This window comes from Galleria mellonella, unplaced genomic scaffold, assembly GCF_026898425.1.
Source record: "Galleria mellonella isolate WM207_F2 unplaced genomic scaffold, CSIRO_AGI_GalMel_v1 utg33, whole genome shotgun sequence".
NCBI lineage: Eukaryota > Metazoa > Arthropoda > Insecta > Lepidoptera > Pyralidae > Galleria > Galleria mellonella.
In genome coordinates this window covers 56,046-64,434 of record NW_026442079.1, presented here as the reverse complement: position 1 = coordinate 64,434, position 8,389 = coordinate 56,046, and positions in this window count along the sequence as shown.

Here is an 8,389-nt window from a genome sequence, read left to right as displayed (position 1 = left end):
ACTCTGGCGGCCACTAGGCGGGTGTCGGAGCAAGCGTCCTCCACCGAAACGAAGAACCTACGGCCCCTGAGGAACGACGCCACTAGTCGCACATAGGCGGGCGGTGTGCTGGTATTCTTGGAAATTATGACGTGTATGGTTAATACTTCCTTCTTTTTATAATGGTCCCCATCCTTGACTGTTTAATTTACAATTTCCCACACACACACAATACTTTAAGGCCTTTGGGCTCGAATAGTATTTTTGTTTGAGTATTCTTAATTAGAATATTCATATAGCTTTTTCACAAAATATTCAGTCCTCTCAGCCTTTTTAGATATAAGTTCTGCCTATGATACTGTTATAACTTCTATTGTAATAACTACAGGTTCTAAATGTACCGGTAATGCTTTCTAATTTCATTATTAATATTTTATCAGAAAAAAAAGACAATACAGGATCTGTTCTCAGTCCCATTTTATTCAATATACACACCAAGAACCAGGAATGATTATTCCTTGATAAATCCGTCAAAATTTTATAGTATACTGACGATTTCTTAGTATATTTTATTGCGAAGTCCGTAAAATCTGCTTCTGCCAAATTATCTAATTAATTTAATTTGTTAAAAACGTGATTAGATGCAAATGGTCTTAATTTTTGTGCAACTAAAATAATAATAAAATAAACGAATGTAGTTTTGTCCACAACAATAAGATCACCACAACAAATTAAAGTTCTTTATGATACCACCTCTTTCTACCACATCTTTATGATTACCAGAGGGAGACTTTGTACAAAAATCGATTGCTTGGGTACTTACTGTCCCATTCGTGTTTCAACCGTGAAGCAGTTGTGTTTGCATGGCTGTGTTTTGGTTTGAAGGGTGGGATATGGCGTGAATTTACTGGGTGCAGAGGAATAACACCTGAGTCCTCAGGAATGGCAACGCATGAAGGGTATCAGGGGCGAAACAGTATACTCTGTTATTTCCATGGTAGTGCTCATGTCTATAGGCGACGGTTACCACTTTCCATCAGGTGGACCGTCAGCTTGTTTGCCATTCTAAGTAGTATTAAAAAAAAAATATAACTCGTACATTCCTATAAGAACTGAAATTAAATTTTTAGGTATCGTGCTAGATAATAAATTAATAGGTCTATCCAACTGTAATTATATTTCCACAAAAATGTGAGCGTAATCTTAACATTCTTAAGTGCCTTGTTGAATTGTGACGAGGAGCACCTCCCTTTTCACTAAAACTTGTGTATAGGAAGTATTCTTGATTATAGAACTTTTTTTGTTAGCACCAGGATTCTAGATTAGGTAGAATCTAGGTTCATTTGCTTTTAAGAAATTGGATTTAATCCAATCCAAGGCCTTGAGGATTATCTCTGGAACAATGAAATCAAATCTAATCAATACTTTACAGATCAAAATCGGTGATCCACCTTTAGATTTAAGAAGACAATATCTATCCGATCGCTTCTTTTTTAGTTGTTTACTGTTGTGTTTGATTATCTAATCATCAGCTTAATTTAAAGTTATCTCAACTACATCTCTTTATTAATTCATTATCTTATTGAAACCATAAAAAACCTCCGTGTTTAATAAAAAGCTTCATAAATATAAATCCATACAATCTCTCTCATAAGAACTAAATAACTTACTCAAAGAAGTATATTAATTAAAATATAAAAATATTTTTGTACTAAATCGGTGATGTGACCGCGCGGTTTATATAAAAACATTACTTTTAAGTATCCATTATGTCCACTGTCCCGACATTATAATACAGAAAGTGACAATTCTTGCTTTTTTGAAGAGCGATTTGAAGTTTAAATTTTGTATAAGTTTGTGACACGAGATTTTAACTTTTTAAAAATTAGGCTGTATAATTATACTTAGTCTACTAACTAATTACATTGAATAAAAATTCAAGTTTGAGTAATTATTAGTAGATTTACAGAAAGTCCAATAATATATATATTTATCTATGATGACATGGCATGTCTCTCTAAAGTCCAAATAATTAAAAATGTAAGTATAATAACAATATTTACAAGGTTTCGATCAAGGAATATAATTATCCTCTGGCTAGACCGCTATTGAAGACGTTTTCTTACAAACATACATTGAAATAAAAAGTTGGAGGGCCTTGCCATGTTAAGGTGAATAATCTATACGTGTGTCTATATCTATATGTATAATCTATATATATGTATAATGGAAAATATTATGAACTTGCCGTGATCGTCGTTTCTTCTCATTGTTATGATTACATCCGAAAGTATTCTTTAGGGAGCGTACGGTGCTTTACATCATAGCGTCTATATCATATATTGAAATTTATCGAATCCGTAGAGTCTGTTAATCTACATAGTAATTAATTTATCAATAATTAATCAAAAATGCCGCATTCGGTAGTTTTGTTCGAACAGTGCTTGTAATTACCATTGTTTAATAATAATTCAAACTGAAAATTTTAAAGTCACATAAAAGATTATAACGAAATTTAAATATCAGCAAGTTTAAAATAGTTGAAGACATGTAGAACTGTTAGTATATTCCAAGCTAATTATTGTATCTCGTTACTTAAATCAATAGAAATCTTTGTTTTTAAGTATAATACACCTCCACCAACAATAAACGAAATGGATCGTTTCCACTAAAGTTAAGGTATCAGAAAAATTTTTAGTTTTAGTTCAAAAATATACCTTTGAATAACTCATAACCATAAAAAAAATTGTTACGATTTTTCAGTTTTGATACCATACCTAGGAACTATCGACATACATATGCTTTTTGGGTCAAGTTGTTCAATTTTATGAACCATCATATCAGTCTTTAAATTGTCCATTGCTGAATATAAGCCACCCCTTTGGTGGATTTTGTTAGTTGACACGCTTAGCAGGTGGATTAACAACTGCAGTTAGACTTTGGAAATGTTTTAAGAGGGATGCTGCTGCCCATCCCTCGCCTTTTCTTAATCACCTCTAATGCACCCACCCACGGGAAAGGAAGGAGTGGCGTATTCTATGCCCGATCCACACGCCCTACTACGCTCATGGAGACATAAAGGACTAATAGTAAGGCTAAAGTGTCAGGGAGCACCATGTGAAGATCAAGTTGACAGGGCATATTATTGGTAATGGGGCCAAATCCCCGTTACTAACAATTCCATCCCCTTATTCATTTATTTAGTTCTCACCACAAACAGTTAAGGACTGAGACAGACAATAAGGGAACTGGTGCCTGTACTAGGCGTTAAATCTGTATTAGATCACCAGAACTTCGAACAAATTATACTAAGATACAGATTATATGATACAGATTTGCACCGACAAGAGGAAACTCCTAAATGGAAAGAAAGAAAGACAGGTTATAAAAAGTTTTCACAAAAAAGGTGATGGTGAGTACATAAAAATCCAAATACAGTGCGTTTACACAATAAAGTTTAACTCAACATGTGTTAGGATTAATAACAATGTATTAAAATATAAGCAAAAAATGTGTGACATGATTGTATGTTATAGAATGTATGTTCGTTCGGTGTATATGTATGTAAGTCTGATGCGCGTGTGTGAGTGTGTGTGTGTGTGTGTGTAAGTGGTTTTACATTAATATATTTTTAAATTACCTACCTATTTTAAAGCTAGTTTTAAAGAATTTTTGTTTTATCATAATTTTGTTTTTGAAGCCAATTTTTAACTGATTTTTTGCACTTGTAATAAGTTAGAGAATATATATAAATTAGATTATACAATTTATTATAAAAAAAGGGGGCAAGATAAGAAAAAATATTTGACAGAAAGTTTTCTTACAAACAGTGCTTTCAATAACAAGATGATTACTTTTTTCCATAAAAGATCAAAATCGGCTTAGGCTTTAATGACGCTAAAAATATACGCTGGCGGGGGAACCAGCGAGAGATGATAAAGGAAGGTCAGTTAGCCCATTGTGATGAACACACCTGATACTAACAATTTCTCCCTCCCCAAGACAATAAGGATTAAGGTCCGTGGGTCATCGTGGGTTCAAAAAAGTATCATCATCTTCCTACCCTTATCCCAATTTATTTGGGGTCGGCGTAATATGTTTTTTATCCATATTAAAAAAAGATTTGGCTATCTAAAAGAAAATGATAACTGTAATCTGTAGACTGTAGACAATCCCGATGCGCTACCATTCTTGAAGACTGGTGTAAAATGCTTTCGTACCCTGAAATTCTACTGCAATATCCCACTATTTAAATCAACACACATCCATGCCTATATATATATATATATATATATATATATATATATATATATATATATATATATATATATATATATATATATATATATATTAGTAACGGAAGCAATGCTTTCAAATTCTGAACCGATTTGAATAATAGTTTTCATAATCGATAATTAAATGCTCTCGTGTTGGCTAAGTTCATATTTTGTTTCGATTTAGATATGTTTTATTTTACTTTTAATTATTTTATTTACTTACCCTTTTGTTGAGAGGACTGTAGATCCCAAGTAATAATTTCTACATGCTTGGACGTGTTTATAAAGGATATTTTTATTATTTAGTGCAATAAAACTACGAACTGCTGAAAACAAAAACCTGGCGATTATTTGCATTATTGATTATCTTTTGCAAGTATGCATTTTTATACAATTCATTACAATGGTAAACCAGCTAACGGCCACCTGATAAAAAGTGGTAACTATTACCTAGAGACACAAGAAACACCTTACGCTGTGATGCACAGGACATCCCTCATACGTCGCCATTTCTAAGTATCAAGACGTTACCTGCGTATCATATATTTTTCAGTAATATGCTACTCTTTCAACAAAATGTAAAAAATTAGGCAACTCGTTTTATATACTTGTTTATGACAATGAAACTAGTTATGAAAATGAATAATAATTTCGCCAGGTAGGTCTTTACAGATAGGATGAAATTTTGACAAAGATTCCAAGTAAAAACCCTAACAAGGTAAAAGACTTTGGTTGCGCCTTTCCCTGTTGTATGTATAAAAGTTTATGGATGCAGGGACTCTTCAATAACTCGTTTATTGTTACTGATATTTATTATGACTATTCGTTTGCTAATTACACGTATATCGAGAGCGAGTGAGTGAAGTTCTTGTCCATCACCGCAGTAGCAGACCGTCGAAGTCTCACTTCGCTCCGGTAACGTTTTATCCCTTTTGCTCAATAGATGGCACCAATAGCCGTTCTAATTTCTTTGAAATCGCAAACTTCTTGTGAGTCATATGATAATAAGTTATTATATACCAAATTGCTAACCTTTTTTATGCAATTTAGAATAGCACACAAATCGTTAGCTCACTTGACAATAAGTGGTTATCGTCGCTCATATACATAGTTCCATGGACGTCATAGAATTCACGCTGACGTCCATAGTATTCTTATGAGTTCCCGAAAATTAATATGTTGCTTCAGTAGCCTGTAATTTCACTGCTATCACCCATCGAGTTTAATCGCAGCCATGCTAGCTCTTCGTCTTGACGGAGTGGAACAGAGATATTTACTTAAGCAGACGACTTTTATTATCTGTCTTACCTATGTCTTCATGAGAGTTTGTCATATAACTCATTTTCCAGGCCGGCAGCAATATCGCTATTTTGATTGTTCGAATAGAGGCACAGTAAACAGGAGCCAGCGAAGTCGACCTCCTCACGATTCCCCCTAGAAACCATCGTGGTTCATTCATATGGAATTCGTCGCGATGGACTAACTGACCAGCTTTCATCCTCACCTATCATTTCTCACTGGTGCTCCGTCAGTGTTTACCGATAGCCCAGGCGAGGTTACCATTTCATTTTCACCCATAAAAAGACCATCTGTCTTGATGAAGTGAAACACAAATAATACTAACTGAGGTTATGTTCAAGTAAACAATGCCTACGTCTTCTAAACTTTATGACCTAAAATTTTAAACACGTAGATAGGTAGATATCTAATCTTTAGCAGAGATAACAATGTATGTTCAATACTGTACAAGTCAGAACTAATAAATGTGAAATTGAATTTATCTAACTAATCAACTAATCATTATGTAATTTGGCATGATTACTATTTGAGACTGATGGCATAGGCTACTTTTTACCTCAGTGACGTGCAGGAAGTTATAAGCACAATTAATGACCGTATGTGGTTTATCAAGTACTATAACTAACGTACTAGACCTATTTTTGCTGAGGTCATGGGATCTTGCGATCTCGATGATCAAGTAGATACCTACATCGTAACGATGGTCAAACATCCATAAATGGGGGGAACTACTTGTTAGTAATAGATTCTAACAGCCCCATTACTGCAATACACCCACCCTATTAGGTTGACCTTCACGCGGTTACCCCTGAAAACAGTCGTGGTTAATTCCTGTTGAATTCATCACGCTGGGCCAACTGCCCTGCTTTCATCGTCACCTATCAGCTATCACTGGTGCCTCGTCAGCTTATACCGATAGCGCAGACGGGTTTACCATTCCATTTTCACCCATTCAAAAAAGACATCCTTAGGTCATCACAGTCTAAAAAATTCACTGTATATAACTGTAGTAATAACACTATAACGTAAGTGAGTTTATTCATTTCTTTGTTACCTCTTAGTCTCAGCATCTTGAATCACCAATTTAGAAGAATTCTCGCAGTACTTGGGATGCAGTAAGTTAGGACTACCTAGCCTACTGCATCCCATTATAGGTCCTAATCCCAGTTGAAGGACTAACATTTATTCCGATGACGGGGACAAATTCACGTGTTTATACTAATACTGCGGGGGAAGGGGATGTTAGTAATGGAGAGATTAGTCTCCATTGCTATCATAATGCCCTGTCAGGTCGACCTCCACGCGGTTCCTCCTAGAAACCATCGTAACTGTCGTTGAATTTACTAACTTACCTGCTTTATTCCTTATTTATTTCTCATTTCTCACTGATGTACCACCAGTGTGGCGCAAGCAGGGTTAACATTCCAATTTCATGTATAGTACTGCATTACTGCTACAACTACACCTATCCCCCGATTTACACGGTAGATACGTTCCTGAGAAAATCGTGTAAATCGAAAATTTTAAATTTTCAATTCAAACCCGTGTAAATTGAAAAGCTTGCAGAAAATGCATAATTTTGCTATTTAACAGTTGTGATTTTTTTCAATATTTTTACGTGTACACAGAAATAAAAATAAAAATTTTCATTTGTTCTAATAGTTCTTATTGTAGCTTCGTTCATGTTATATGATTTTGCAACATCTACTACTCTATCTCCCTTTCGTAAGCGATCCAAAATTTCGATTTTAGTTTCTAAGGAAATAACTTTTCTTTTAACTTCTTTCGACATTATAAGCCTATAATTTTTTTTTAATTTATGTTAATTTATAAAAATCTTAATTATGCACTCACTTGTAATTTACGAATATGAAAAATTAAATCTTTCTGACACTGTGAAACTTTCATTCAAATACAATTTTCCGTAGATAAAACTTTAATTTTATGCGAAGAAATACAGACACAGTGTGCATGTGCAGCAAGTCAGCACATAAGCTCGGGATTCCCCGTGAGTTGTGTACACAGCGCACGTGTTCAAACATTTAGTAGAGTGCGATAAAAACAAAAAAAAACTTATTTGGAAAACCGTGTAAAAGCGAAAACGTGTAAAACAAGTATCGTGTAAATCGGGGGATAGGTGTACTAGAAATAGTAAAAATCAGAAATACGGGAATGACATAATGGGGACTGGCGACTAGTGCTAGCAATTTAACCTGTCAGATCGACCTCCATGCGATCTCTTCTGGAAACCATCGAGCCAATTGATCTGCTTTCATCCTTACGTATTATTCCTCGTTGGTATTCCGGCAGTATAAACCATATTAGCGATAGTGCAGTTACCATTCCATTATCGGAAGGAAAGGGGATAGTTAATAGTGGGTACTACTGACCCTCCAGCCTCGACCTCCAGCCTGTTTCCTCTGGAAGTCAACATAGTTATTTTTTTTTTATACAACTTAGAATGGCAAACAAGCTGACGGCCCACTTGATGGAAAGTGGTAACCGTCGCCTATAGACCTTAGAGCCCTGGACATAACAGAGTATACTGTTTCGCCCATGATACCCCCCATGCGTTGGCATTCCTGAGGACTCAGGTGTTATTTCTCTGTACCCTGTAAATTCACTGCCCTTCAAACCGAAACACAGCTATGAAAACAACTGCTTCATGGTAGAAACACGAATGCGACAGAGTTGACCAAGCAAACGGCTTTTGTACAAAGTCCCCCTCTGCTACTTTCTTTAAGTTTTACGCAATAATATACATAAAGGGTATCATGGGCGAAACAGTGTACTCTGTTATGTCCATGGTACTGCTCATGGTTATATGCGACGGT